At 54.2% G+C, this 15,072-nt stretch overlaps 1 long non-coding RNA gene across 6 annotated transcripts; it reads left to right on the top strand.

The window, feature by feature from the left end:
- Nucleotides 1-1,116: 1,116 nt before the first annotated feature.
- On the top strand, nucleotides 1,117-14,789 carry LOC142445459 (uncharacterized). 6 transcript variants are annotated; one of them, XR_012784028.1, is made up of 4 exons: nucleotides 1,117-3,859; nucleotides 4,219-4,285; nucleotides 5,227-5,346; nucleotides 14,552-14,789. It is a non-coding gene; the product is annotated as an uncharacterized LOC142445459 (long non-coding RNA). The 6 variants fall into 6 exon arrangements; XR_012784025.1 differs by lacking the exon at nucleotides 14,552-14,789 and adding an exon at nucleotides 6,403-7,584; XR_012784027.1 differs by lacking the exon at nucleotides 14,552-14,789 and having other exon boundaries at nucleotides 1,117-1,415; nucleotides 1,812-3,859; nucleotides 5,227-6,004.
- Nucleotides 14,790-15,072: the final 283 nt, after the last annotated feature.

Here is a 15,072-nt window from a genome sequence, read left to right as displayed (position 1 = left end):
CTTCCACCTCCCACCCGGGACTTCTGGCATCCACCCTCCTACTCTTTTCCGTCCCCGCTTCCGGCAGCTTGTTAACAACTGAGCCAGGCCACTGCTCTCCTCTGCCTGGAATCGTCCATGGCCCCTACCTCGAAGCACTTCCCGATGAAGGTCAAGGGTGGCAGCCTTTGGTATGGATCACGACTCAAAGCAACGAAAGGCCAGCAGCCCCAGAACTGGGCCAGCAGGTGGCATCATGATCATTGTCTTGCTTGACCCACAACTGATGCTCAAGGAGACAGCAGTCAGGAGATCGAAGAACCCATCCCATTGGGTAAATTCTTGCTACACACGACTTCTTTATTTCTGTTTTTTTTTCTTCAGTTCAATATGGTTATTTATTTTTAATTATTATTTTAAGCATTTTATTGGGGGCTCATACAACTCTTATCACAATCCATATATCCATCCATTGTGTCACGCACATTGGTACATTTGCTGTCCTCATCATTCTCAACACATTTGCTTTCTACTTGAGCCCTTGGTATCAGCTCCTCATTTTTCCCTTCCCTCCCTTCCCCCTCACAAACCCTGGATAATTTAGAAATCATTATTAATTTGTCATGTCTTACGCTGTCCGACGTCTCCCTTCACCCACTTTTCTGTCGTCTGTCCCCCAGGGAGGTGGTTATAGGTAGATCCTTGTGATCGGTTCCTCCTTTCTACCTCACCCTCCCGGTTCTTTCTGACTCTTTATTGGTATTTTTATCTTTATCTTATTATTTTTTTCTTGCCCCCGAAGAGGAAGGAAACTGGTGAGCCTGGTGGCCATAGCAGTTACGTGGGAGAAAGAAGGTAGCGTTCCACCCGCAGAAAGAGTTACCATCTTGGAACCCCACAGGGGCAGTGTCCCCCCGTCCTCTAAGGTTGGCATTGACTCAATGGCAGTGAGTGTGTTTGGTGGGTTGGTTTGGGGGCAGCCACACTGCTGGGTGGGCACTGTGGACTCTTCAGCCTCCGCTTTGTCCAGCTCTAGGGGGTGCTGCTGCCACAGGAAGCCAACAGAATGGCTTGCTTCTGGAAACTGTCAGCAGGAATTCTGTGTGTCTGTGCAAGGCTTCCTGCCGGACACTCTTCCCTTCCGCCCAGCAGCTGGGCGGGCCAAACGCTGCCTTATCTTCCTGGCGAGGCAACAAGCAACAACTCTGAAAGCCCCGGAGTGCAGCTAGCTCGTTTGATGGCGGGCTTGGGGAGCGCGATGAAGGCCCGGCGATCTGTTGGTGAAGCCAAACCAAACCCAGGGCCCCCGAGTCCATTCAGACTCAGCCGAACCTTCTAGGACCTTATGGAACCAAAGAGAACGACCCCATAGGGTTACTGAGGCTGTGCGTCTTTACTGGAGCAGACGGACACATCTCCTTCCCAAGGAGCAGCAGGTGGGTATGCAGTGCGGAGCTTCTGTTAAGCAGCTCGGTGCTTAACTCGCCGTGCTGTTGAGAGAATTAGGCCCAAGGGGTACACTGGTTCCTCTGGGCCTGAGAACCCACAGTGGAGGCGCCCTCGTGGGGTTGTGGGTTACACGTTGGGCCGCTAACCACGAGATCAGCAGTTCAAAGCCACCAGGCGCGTAGAGGGGGGAAGGTGGGTGGAGCTTTCTGTTCCCATAAAGATGCCGAGCCTTGGAAACCCACTGGGGCCATTCTGCTCGGTCCCTTTGGGAAACCAGGAGTTGGGATTGACTCAAAGCTGACGAGTTTTGAGATCAACGGTGGTCAAAAACGTGCACACTTTCTGAGTCCCCCCTCCCCCCCTCGCCTCCATCTTTCCTAAAGGAACGCGCACGAGGGGGACTGGTCATCACATCCTCCTGTATGAAAGTGACCAAAAATGGGAAGCAGCGTCACTGGCCAGCAATTGGGCCTTGCTTGTGACTGACCTATGGTTAAAAGAGAAAGCTGTTTGAGACAGCCATTATTTCCAGGAAAGAAGCCGGGGGCAGGACTTGGCGGAAGCTTACAACGTACGACAGTGAAGGGAACCAGAGCCCCAAACCCCCTGCCCTTCGAGTGGATTCTGACCCACGGTGACCCTCCTGGACAGAGTGGACCTGCCCCCACGGCGACCCTCCTGGACAGAGTGGACCTGCCCCCACGGCGACCCTCCTGGACAGAGTGGACCTGCCCCCACAGCGACCCTCCTGGACAGGGACCTGCCCCCACAGCGACCCTCCTGGACAGGGACCTGCCCCCACTGCGACCCTCCTGGATAGAGTGGACCTGCCCCCACGGTGATCCTCCTGGACAGAGTGGACCTGCCCCCACGGCGAGCCTCCTGGACAGAGTGGACCTGTCCCCACAGTGACCCTCCTGGACAGAGTGGACCTGCCCCCACGGTGGCCCTCCTGAACAGAGTGGACCTGCCCCCACGGTGACCCTCCTGGACAGAGTGGACCTGCCCCCACGGCGACCCTCCTGGACAGAGTGGACCTGCCCCCACGGCGACCCTCCTGGACAGAGTGGACCTGCCCCCACGGCGACCCTCCTGGACAGAGTGGACCTGCCCTCACGGTGACCCTCCTGGACAGAGTGGACCTGCCCCCACGGCGACCCTCCTGGACAGAGTGGACCTGCCCCCACGGCGACCCTCCTGGACAGAGTGGACCTGCCCCCACGGCGACCCTCCTGGATAGAGTGGACCTGCCCCCATGGTGTCCCCACTGTGCCACCAGGGGCCTTAAAGTGGAGGAAGCCGACTTGAAAACGCACCCGTTGGCTGATCCCAAGTGTACAGCACTCTGGGAAAGCACTCTTAAGACAGTGAAGAGGCCCGTGACCGCCAGGGGCTCTGGGAGCAGGCATGGGCAGTGGGGCCCGGGAGGGTCTCTCAGGGCAATGGCACTATTTTGTAGGCTAGTGTCATGGTGTACTCGGGCCGTTATCAATTGGCCCATTACGAGTGTACAACACAAAGAGTGTGTGTTAGTCTGGGTAGACTACAGAAACAAATGCAAGGACACTCCTATGTGTGTAAGAGAGAGTTTTCGATAAAGGGCACATTAAGAAAGCATCCCAGCCCAGTGCTGTGCAAGCCCCTAAGTCCGATATTAGCCCCTATGTCTGATACCATCTCTAAATTCCTCTCCAGACTCACGAAACACATGCAATGACGCCGAATGCAGGAAGATCACAGGCCAGTGGGTAGAAAGTCCTATGGATCTAGTGGCGTTGCAAACATCTCAGCGCTGGCAGGGGTCTCTGCATGGCTTCTCCAGCTTCAGAGGTCTGGTTGCATGAGAGTGTGTCCATGTGTCTTGTCAGCTGCTATGTCTCCCAGGGTGTGAACAGAGAGTCTCCCACCTCCAAAGGGAAAATGCTGGAATTCCCAGAATCCTTAGGGGAAGGCCATGCCCACACAGAAGCCTCACGGGCTATGACCCGATTGACAGAGTAGACTCCACCCCCTCACTCTTAATCCTCAAATTGACAAATGATTATATATCTACCCCAGAGTGTTCCTAATGGGCACCACGGGCCCCAGGGAAGACCCCACAATACCAAACCCACACTGTCACATGGATTCTAATTCTTAACAACCCAAGAGCCAAGAATTTCCCACAGGGTTTCCCAGGCTGTGTCAGTCTCTTTGGGAGCAGACGGCCACAGCATTCTCCCGAGGGCTGAGTGGTGGGATTGAACCACTGATCTTTCCGTTAGCAGCCCACGGCTTCACCCACAGCGTCGAGACTGCCCTTTAGTTCCTGACACATTATCAATGCTGCTGATTATCGCCATCGATGCCCCAGACTCCGTGCGACATAACTGAGAAGGCAAACGGGCAACTGGAAAGAGAGGATGCCGGGGAATCTCTGCTGCCTTTTTCGGTAAACTGAAAAGCGTTCTGGGAAAAAAGATCAAATCGATTTTAAAACAGCAAATGGGTGGGGACACCTAGTCTTCTGTTTGCTCCCATTGGAACGATTTGAATTGGAGTTTTGTTGGCCTGCCCCACCCCCCTTCTCTCTCTCTTTTTAATTTAATAAATCTTTTTATTGGGGCTCATACAACTCTATCACAGTCCATACATACATCTATTGAGTAAAGCACCCTTATAGATTCATTGCCCTTGTCATTCTCAAAATTCGCCTTCCACTTGGGTTCCTGGAATCAGCTCATTTTCCTTTTTTTCCCTTCCCCCTCCCTCCCCCTTGCCCCCTCTCCCCATTCTCTTTTTATTGGGGAGCTTGGACGAAACTAGAGAAGTCTCCTTCAAACAGGACTGCCTGCGAGACGGAATCTCGAGAGAGCAGGTGCGTGTGTGAGTGCGTTTGGGACCTTTCTCTGCAGAGCATGTCCTGCAGGTGTGCTGTCACGGCTGAGTGGGGAGGCGGGGTCACCTTCCATGGGCATGCGGGCTCTGCAGGCAGACAACCTGTGAGAAATACTGCCGACCGCACAAGGCTTCAGTTCCTCTTGGTAACTGGGGGGTCGCTCTAAGACCCCCACCTAGGACCTCACTCAGATGGGTCCCCCGAGGGAGGCCCGGGGCAGCCCACCTTATCCCATATGAGGTTGCAGGGGGGGGGGGGGCGGTATCACGGGTGTTTACCGGCCATCAAGCAAGAAACCCAAGCTGTGCCCACTTCACCGAGAGGGAGCCTTTCTTAGTTGATTTTGGGAAATGCGGGCACTTGAGCCTCGAAAGACAAACCGGGCTGCGCCCGGCAGCCATGTCACAAGCGGGTTTCCATTGGTGGAGTATTATGGGATGAGCGATCTTCACGCTCCCAGCTCCAGGGCAAACTCCCTCCCCACTAAACGCACCCTTCACTCACCCAGCCCACACAGAGACGTTCCCCAGGTTCTGGGGTTATGGGGTTCACTGTCACATGCGCTCTCACTTTGTGCTCTGGCTACTTCGTCGTTTGGGGCCGTCGGTTCCTCAATTGCTGACGATGAACCAGGTTGGGCTTGAGTTCCCACATCTCCCAGGGTGGAAACCACTTCCCCCTTGTGGGACACAGGCTTGTGGTGAGAGGGACTCAAATAATCTGTGTCAGCTTCTCATATTGACACTGTGTTCGTCTGAGGTGACGAGAGAAGCAAAGTCACAGCCGTGTGTGTGCAGAAGAAAGAGCTTTACATTAAAGAGTAATTGAATATTGAGAAAACACCCAGCCCAGTCCAGATCAAGTCCATAAGTCTGATATGAGCCCATATGTCCAATACCACTCTATAATTTCCTCTTCAGGCTCATGCAACACATGCAATGACGCCGAATGCAAGAAGCTCACAGGCCCGCGGGTGGACAGTCTTGTGGGTGCAGTGGCAATGGACACATCTCAGCGCTGGCAGGGGTCTCTGCATCAAGGTGGGTCCATGTGTTTTGTTATTAGAATGTCTCTCAGAAGCGAGCAGAGAAAGAAGTGTCTCCCACCTCCCAGGAGGAAGTACCGGATTTCCCAGAATTCTCAGGAGAAGGCTATGTCCACACAGAAGCCTCATAGGCTATGACTGACAAACGATTACATATCTACCACATCTGTGAATGGCCAGATGAGCAAAGAGCTCCATCCCGGAGGAAGCCCAGCCAGGGTGCTCCGGCTTAGAAACAAGGGTGGTGAAGGTACACGAGCGGCCAGCTAGCTCAGGAGCAACAAAGCCCACATGGAAGAAGCACACCAGCCTGTGCGATCACGAGGTGTCGAAGGGATTAGGTATCAAGCATCATCAGAACAAAAAAAATCTTACCATAGTGAATGAGGTGGGGAGTGCAGAGTGCAGACCCACTGGACATCCCCTTGCAGAAGGGTCTCGGGGAGGAGACGAGCCAGTCAGGGTGTGATGTAGCAACGATGAAACATACAACTTTCCTCTAGTTCCTAAATGCTTCCTCCCCCTCCCACTGTCATGATCCGAATCCTACCTTGCATGTCTGACTAGACCAGAGGATGTACACTGGTACAGATAGTAATTGGAAACACAGGGAATCCAGGGCGGATGATCCCTTCAGGACTAGTGGGGAGAGTGGCGAGGGAGGGTGGGCTGGAAAGGGGGAACCGATTACAAGGATCTGCATGTGACCTCCTCCTTGGGGGAAAGACAACAGAAAAGTGGGTGAAGGGAGACGTCGGACAGGTCAAGATATGACAAAAATCATAATTTATAAATTATCAAGGACTCATGAAGGAGGGGAAGCAGGGAGGGAGGGGGAAGAATGAGTTGCTGATGGCAGGGGCTTAAGTGGAGAACAAATGTTTTGAGAATGATGTGGGCAATGAATGTACAAATGTGCTTGACACAATTGATGTATGGATGGATTGTGATAAGAGTTGTATGAGCCCCTAATAAAACGATTATAAAAAAAAAAAAGAAAGAAAGAAACAAGGGTGGTGAGACGTCCTCTCCCGTATTGTGGACCCTGCAGAAGGACGTCATGTTTGGTAAAAAGGCAGCTGAAAAAGGAAGACCTTTTAACAAGACGGATGACCCCATGGCTGCCACGAGGGACACACACACAAACTTGGGAGGATGGCACGGGACCTGGCAGCGCGTGGTTGTGTCAACTCCATGTCCCCTCGCGACGACGACAAGGAAGCGTCCGCATGGCCGTCGTTGGTGCTTCCGTTACTGTTACTACTGCAGTCACAGGAGCCTGGGGGCGCAGTGGTTACACGTCAGACTGCCAACAGGAAAGTCAGGTTTCAACCCCTCAGACTGCTCGGTGGGAGACGGAGGGGAGTCTTGGAAACCCCCAGGGCCTCTGTACCCTGTCCTCCAGGAGACGCTGGTCCAACGGCAGTGAGTTCATTTGTGTTGTGGACAAGTGGACATGTATGTCAGCGGGAACGTGTCAGCGGCCATCCGCAAGCCCGGAGACAGATTTGAATACGCGTAGTTTGGCGTCAACCCGTGCGGGTGGGAGCTGGAGCCTCCGCCACAAGGCCCTTTGTGGTATGAGGGCAGGATGTTCCTGACAGGACCAACTCTGAGCAGAGAGCACACAGCATATGGGAGCTGCCTACTCCTGTTTCTATAGCTAAGCCTGCTCTAAAGGGTAGTGTCTGCTTTCTAAGAAATCATGATGGCAAATAGCGTGTGGTCTGAGGTAGTCAGTTTATTGTGCCAACCTGGCTGCTGAACACATGTGGGATTAACTGAAGGGCGGAGAGAGAAATGGCTGGGCGAGCCTTGCCTTTCTGGTCTCTTGCTCTTTGATCATCGAACCAGCGTGCGGCTGCCTTGCTGGTTCTGTGCCTCCATTCGCAAGCTACACTACCTGTGGGACACCTAACCCGTGGACTGTGTCTCTGTAGTTTGAGGTTCCTTCAAGACCTGCTTTGCCACACCATTGGAATTTACAGCTCTTGAGCTGGGGACTGTCAGACTCTGTCATCTGGCTGACTGTTGGTGACCTGCCTTGCTGTTTGCTGCCTCTGCCCAGATAGCCTGAATTGCTCTGCAGAGGACGGCCCAGCAGCCCTCAAGACTTGGACTGCCAGTGTCTCACGGGAGTGAGTTGCCCTGAGCCATTTGTACTGCTTTATAATTTAATTCACTGGTTTTTCTTATGTTAGCTATCCATCTATCTGTATAAATAGATATAAAATCATTAGCATTCTGGTTTTGTTTCTCTAGAGGACCCCGTCTAACACATGGTCCCGTAGGAGATAGCTAGACTGAGCACACGTACACAGAAACAAAGCTCACTCGTGGCGATGAAGGCGAGTGAGGGGGGGCGTTTGGCGTGGGCACCTGCCATCGACTAGGTTTTAACTCACAGCTATGCCAGTACAACAGGGCAGAGCACTACCCCGTCCTGCTTCCTCCTCCCCATTGTCCTTGGGTTGGGGCCCCTTGTGGCCTCTGTGCTCATCCATCTTGTTGTTGAAGGTCTGCCCCCCTCCGCCCCCCCAACCCCCATGCCAGTCCTGATGGCCTCCTTCAGGGACTGGTCTCCCTTGATACATGTCCAAAGCACATGCGACAAAGTGTCACCATCACATCAGCAGTCCCTTTCTGAGTCTCCCTTGTGTCGCAGATTTGATTAGACACCCTTCCCCCTGCAAGTACGCGTCAACCTGTCCGGGTCACTGTTCCTAGTGGTTTGGAAGCTATGCAGTGATCCCCAGGATGTGCTCAAACGACACCCCTAATCCTCTATTGGTTTACAGCCCTGGTTCTGTGCAGGGGGCTGGGGTTCCCTAGGCTGTGACCCCGCCAACACTTTATATCTTCCCCAAACCAAACTCCCTGCCATCAAGTCGGTTCAGAGTCATAGCCACCCTATGGAATTGCCCCTATGGGTTTCTGAGACCATAGCTCTTTTTGAGCAGAAAGCCTCAACTTTCTCCCAAGGAGCAGCTGGTAGCTTCGAACTGTTGACCTTGGAGTTAGCAGCCCAGCCCTTAACCCACTACCCCACCAGGTCTCCCTCCTTCCATCGTACAAGATTTAACAGAAGAGAGAAGTGGACCGAAATCAGAGGGCTGCATGACCACCAAGAAGGAACAGCAGGAGTGGAGCGAGTCCTTTGGGCCAGGGGTCCCTGCACTGAGAAACTCCTAGGGTAACATGTGCATGTTGCCTGGGCTCAGGATGAGAGTCCTTCCTGGTGCTGATGCGACCTTGGCTGGAGGACAAACAGGAGAGGCCAGGGAGGAGCTGCGGGAGAGGAGGGAGGGATTGGAAGAGTCCACAGTCCACAGTAGGGGAAGCAGGGAGGGAGGGAGGAAGAGAAGGAGGCTGGCCACAGCTGGCTGGTCAGTAAGAGTGTGAGATGGCGGCTGCGAGGGGCTGGGTGTGGCTCTTGGACCTGGGTGTCCTCGGTGTCCTCTGCCTTTTTGTATGAGAAAGAAAGACACGGAGACCAAGCAGAGGTGGACTCACTTTGGCGCTCCGCCCTCTGCCAGAGCAGGATCTTGCATCTGGTTCCTTGATCTCCCGTAGTAGCGGCTCCTGCCGATCCCAGGAGTCATCAGTGGACGACCAACAGTGGATTCATTCGGCCAATTTTGGACCTCTGTGTCTACCAGCCTGTGCCCCCTGCTGCCTCTGCTTCATCCATCAGCTTCCGAGATGCCTGACTTGAACAGGGCTGGACGTGCCTGTTTCTACAACTGTGTGTGCTTTTTCTTCTTGAGACAAATCTCTTTCTTTAGACACACACACACACAGAGACACACACACACACACAGTGACTTTGCTACAGGGAACCTCACCTTACAAGCTCCCTTATCTAAATGTAGCACGAACTATTTAGCCTTTCAAGTTGTTCTTGGTTTCTGTTTTCCAAACAATAGCACCGACGTCCTCACCGCCCTCCTAGGGTCCCTCCGAAGGCGCGTGTCCCAGGATGCAGCTCCTTTGACTTTCCCAGCCCAGGCAGTCCCCAGAACAGGGAACCTGTCCCGTTCCATTCCCAAGTCTCTTTAAGGCAAATCTGTGTGTGCACCGAACACATGAGACACAGTTTGTATCTGACTCAGTCCGTCAAATGACTCAGTATACGGTAGTAATGGTGTCTGAAGCCCTCCAACCGCAGAGGGGGACGGGGTGGGGGGGCAGACAGAATCGCTGTCCTCAGCCCAAAGCCGATTGGTGTGCAGCGAAGGTCACATACAACTGGACTCTCCAACCTTCGGGTCAGTTCAGGTACTGCCATAGTTACATAATTTCATGTCCACAGGACGCAATCTAAAAGTGCAGGGGTGGAGGTTAGCCTGTCAATCAGGTCCCGGCCTGATGGTGCCTCCTTGTGGGCGTGACCTTCACCTTCCTGCTGGCTGATCCTGGTGCTGTGAGCCCTGCGATGATGCGTCACCAACATCGGATCCACCCACGTCTGCACCCGCCGGCCGGGGATCTTCCTGCAATCTGCAGCACGGCATGTGGCCGCAAAAGTCTGAACAGGGTCTTATGGACTGGTATGGGACATACGGACTCGAGCTGGACTTGGCTGGGGTGTTTGCTCGATCCATAGTTACTCCTTGGTACGGAGCTCCCTCCTACTCAGAGATCCCTGTCACTGGATTTGCTTCTCTAATTCACCCAGTCTCACGAGGCACGCCCTTCCTTCCGCTGGGAGAACCCAGACGCCATACCAAGGCTGACGATGGGTTGCTCAGTGAAGCAACCGTCTTGAATTCAGGATCCGAATCCACTTGGAAACCATCTGGAGCCCCGCCCACGACTTTGAATAACTGCATGTTTGCTGCCTCTTTTGTTCTTTTCTTCTGCCTCCTCCGGCCCCACGCAAACATCGTGTTTGGGTCATACAAGGAGCAAGGTGCTGGTCTCCTTTGCTAGGTGCCATCGAGCCAGTTCCGACCCATCTTGAAGCCGTGCACGACAGAAGGACACACCTGCTCCCGTGCCGTCCTCACCATGGGCCCTTTGCTTGAGTACAGCCACTGGGCCATTCTGTCTTGCCCAGGGAGGACCTTCCTTCCTCTTTTTGGATGGCCCTCTACTTCACCAAGCATGATGTCCCCCTCCAGGGACTGGCCTCTCCCCCACCCTTTTTAAAAAATTGTTTTATTGGAGGCTTAGACAGCTCTCTGGTCTCCGCGAACCACATGTCCCCCATGACCCCAGAGGGACACCCCATAGAGGCCACACAGTGCAGCAGAAGTAACCAGGGCAGCGTGGGTCAGTCTGTCATCCAGGGTCACCCAGTTGTGGCATCCACCAGCTAACTGGCTGGACACGGGAGCCACTTGGACATCCTGCCTGGGGCTTCTCATCCAGAAGAGAGCCCTCTCGCAGCGCAGGTGGGGCCTCGCTGTCTCTGTGGAGCCGGTGGAAACATCAGCCCTTGAAGGCCCGGTGGGCTCAGTCTACTCAAAGACACCAGAGTGGCCGGGCGTCCTGGGCACCCGGCTTGGTGTGAGGTTTTATAACCAGGAGGCACAGCTGAGGCTATTTTGCAGGTACTAAGAAGCCCCGGGGGCTTTGAACCACCAGATCAGCAGTTCGAACTCAATAACCGCTCTGTGGGGGCAAAGGTGAAACTTTCGGCTCCCGTCAGGAGTGATAGTCTTGGAGACCCCCAGGAGCAGTTCTATCCTGGTCTATAGGGTTGTTATGAGTCAAAATGGACTTGACAGCAGCGAGAAGGCGCCCCGGGGCTGCTAAGCGCAAGGTCAGCAGCTCGAATCCACCAGCTGCTCCTTGCGAGAAAAATGAGGCTTTCGGCTCCTGTCAAGGTTTCTAGTCTTGGAAACCCACAGGGGCGGTTCTAGTCTGTCCTATCGGTGGCTGGGTCGGTGAACGAAAGAGTGGAGGAGCTCTGAGACAGCTGTGGGCTGATGTGGGGCTGCTGACCACGAGGCCAGCGGTTCACACCCACCAGCCAGTCCTCTGAGAAGACTTACAGACGTAGAGACCCTCAGAGAGAGGGTCCCTGTGAGTCGGGATCCACTCGCTGGCAGTGGTCGGATGTATCTCAAGATAGGCCTGGGGGCACTTGGCTAAGTCAAGTCACTCAGCTGCTAACTGCAACGTTCCTCCTGCTGTGGAGTCAGTGCCGGCTCATCCTGTGTTTCTGAGTGTGTACTTGTTTATGGGAGTACAAGGCCGGGATGTTCTCCCCGGGAGCTGGTGGTGGTTTTGAAATGGCCACCTCGCGGCTCGCAGCCCTATACTTAACCACTATACCATCAGGCCTCCATTACGTGGGCGGTTCACAATCACCGAAAGGCGCCTCAGAACAAAGGCCTGGCAACCTCCTTGGGAAGGGGTGGGGGACAAGCAGGGCTGCAGTTCTGTTCTGGCCCACATGGGGGCCACAGGGAGACGGGGCTGACTTCACCGGCCGGTTTGTTTTGAGATGGGAGCCCTTTGGGGTGGGGAGGAAGACCTGGTGGAGTTGTTTTTTAAAAAAACAAAACCGTGATACCAAAAAAAACACGTTTGAACATTTTAAAAATAAATAAATACCCGGTTGCCCTGGGGGACCCGGGCGCCAGCAGGCGCCGGGAAGAGCGCTGTCTCTGATGCACTCCTGAGAAGGGTTAGGGGTCTCCAAGGGCACTCCAGGCTGGGCCTGGGGGTGGAGGGCAGGAGAGATACTGGAAACGTGGCCACGCCTGGGACTGGGCTAACAGGGAGCCTTTGGGGAAACAATAGCGCTGACCCAAAGCCTCAGGGGTCCCATAATAAAAAACACAAAGGATTCCGCCCAGAGCAGGAATTTTCTGCAGGCTGCCTCTGGAATGGTCTCCTCTCTGCTCTTTGCAAAATAAGGGCGCACTCCTGAAGGGATTTCTCGGCGCCCTTACCCTCTGCCAGGTGCTGAACGAAAGGTCTTAGAACCTTGGCTCCCACGCTTGGAGGGAGATACCGCTGTTAGTTATGTGCAGGCAGGGAGTGCCCGGCTGGCACTCTGGCCCCGGAGGAAGAGCCAAGATTAGAAAGCCAGTTTCCGGGCCCAAGACCAGGCTGCCTTTTTAAAATTTCTTCCCAAAACAAGTTATTTTATTTTTGTTGTTGTGGAGGATGTGTGCATGGCCAGCGGAACAACGTCTCCCACGTCCACCAGCTAGTCAGTCTGGAAGTGACACTGGGTCACATTCTGTGAGTTGCCCCCTTCCCCCTCCCCCCTCTTCCCCTCCCCCCTCCCCCCCGCCCCCCCCCCGGACATAAACTCACTGCTCAAGAGGAAGAACAGATTTGTTTGTTCGTCTGGTAAATACATGTGCCTGGAGGAAGAACAGCCAGAATGTTCCTTGGAAAGCACGCACTTTGGACGACATGTCATCTTGGGGCTCAGCTCTGGGCCTCATGCTTGGTGAACCCAGAGGGTCAGAAGGAAGGGAGAGAATTCAGATGGGCGCAGTCGGCAACCGAGGAGACGGAGGGTGCGGGACCCGGACGTGGTCGGTCCTGTTGCACACAGCACCACACAACACGGCCCCCTCTAAGGTTACTGTCTCGTGTGTTGAATGCCTGGGGCCGATGCGATCCCATAGCAAACCCCAAAACCAAACTCCCTGCCACCGAGTTGATGCCAACCTAGCGACCCCGGAGGACAGGACACAGGGGGCCCCTGTGAGTTTCCCAGACTACTCGTCTTAATCCCTCGGAGCAGCCGGTGGTTTTGAACTGCTGACCTTTCGCTTAGCAGCCGGACACACCACCATCACTCCACCAGGGTTCCCCTGGCTCCCTTTCAGATCGATCTTAAAAGGGCACAATGTTCTTAAAGGAACACAAAGCTCCAGGCAGGGATTCTTGCTGAGCTCAGCGAAGTGACTGTTTAGCTCGAAGGAGACTTCAGGGGCCCTGGTGATGGAGCGGGTCCGCACTGGGCTTCCATCCTCAAGGTCAGCGGTTGGAACGGCCTGTTGCTGTGTGGGAGACAGACGGGGCTTTCTGCTCCTGGGAACAATTTCAGTCTGGGAAACCCACAGGGTCTCTGGGTCGGCATTGGCTGGGCGGCAGTGAGTCAGACTTCCAGGGGGTATTTTGGCTTAAGGTTTAAAGATTATCTCAGGGTTTATCCAGCCTAGCTCGGTGCTGCCTTCCCCCCCCACCCTCCCACCTCACCCACCCCACCCTTCTCCCCAGCACACACACACACACACACACTCTAGTTGAATAGGACTCTCTCTCTCTCTCTCTCTCTCGTTGAATAGGATTTGTTCTGGAGAATCTTGGATCAATATAGTCAGTCATGGGAGCCAGGCTCATCCACTTCCTCAGACCTCACAGCTGAGGGGACGGCTGCTCACGGAGCCTCCTCCTGTTCCTGACGCTACCTTGTCCTCGGTAGCGACAGCGCGCCTTGCTGCCTCTGTCCGTTCGTGTATCCCATGCACCAACAAACGCCCAGTAGATGCCAACTGGGGGGCACGGTGGAGCAGGTGTTGGACGGCGAGTTATAAGGTGGAAAGTTCAAGCCCACCATCTAATCCTTGGGGGGAAAGGTGAGGCTGACTGTTCCTAACAAGATCTCCAGCCTCGGAAACCTTGTACGGCAGCAGCTCCCAGCCCCTTTGGGGGTCAAACGACCCTTTCACAGGGGTCGTCCGATTCATCACAGTAGCAAAATGACAGTGATGAAGTAGCAAAGAAAATAATGTTGTGGCTGGGTCACCACCCCCTGAGGAGCTGTGTGAAAGGGCTGCCACAATAGGAAGGTTGAGAACCACTGCCCCACAGAGTGGCTGTGAGCTGAGACGATGGCCGTTGAGGATGGGTTTGGGGGTTTGGGTGCTAAATAAGACAGATGCGGCCTCTCCCCATTTGAACGCATATCTTTTAGGGGCTCCTGTGTGTGAACAGGGAGACCCTGGTGGTGTGGTGGTTGTGCACTGGGCTGCCATCCACATGGTCAGCAGTTCAAAACCACCAGCCGCTCGTCAGAGAAAGCCTCCCATAAACAGTTACAGTCTCTGTGGTAGTTATATAATCTGGTGTCCGTTTGAGGATTCAGAGTGCAGGAGTGGAGTCTAGTCTGTCAATCAGGTCACAGTCAATGAGGCCTCTCTGTGGGCATGGCCTTCTCCTGAGGATTCTGGGAACTGTGTTATCCCTCCATCGAGGCAGGAGACATTCTCTCTCTCTCTGCTCAGTCCCTGCTAGACACTGCAGCTGACAAAACACATGGAGACAGGCTGATGGCAGCCAGAGCCTCGGAGCTGGAGAAGCCACATGGAGACCCCTGCCGACACTGAGAGGCTTACAACGCCACTGGATCCACAAGACTTTCCACCACTGGCCTGTGATCTTCCTGCATTCAGCATCATTGCATGTGTTGCGTGAGACTGAAGAGGACTTCACTCAGATTGGTATCGGACCTATGGGCTAATATCAGACATATGGACTTGATCTGGACTGGGCTGGGATGTTTTCTCAATATTCAGCTGCTGTTGTCTATGACGCTTTTTCTTATACACATTTGTGTGTCTCTGGATTTGTTTCTCTAGTCTCCCTGGACTCACGCAGTCTCAGAAATCCATAGGGGTCCCTGTGCGTCAGCATAGACTCTATGGCAGGGAGTGAGTGAACCGTGAGTATAATTAGTCCCCCTTCTTTCCGAGAACATGAGATGACAGGGCTCTCACTACCTGACAAAGCAACCTTGTCTGTAGAT

This window comes from Tenrec ecaudatus, chromosome 1, assembly GCF_050624435.1.
Source record: "Tenrec ecaudatus isolate mTenEca1 chromosome 1, mTenEca1.hap1, whole genome shotgun sequence".
In the NCBI taxonomy this organism is placed as follows: domain Eukaryota; kingdom Metazoa; phylum Chordata; class Mammalia; order Afrosoricida; family Tenrecidae; genus Tenrec; species Tenrec ecaudatus.
Note: the sequence above shows the minus strand (reverse complement) of the source record. Positions and strands in the feature narration are given on the sequence as shown.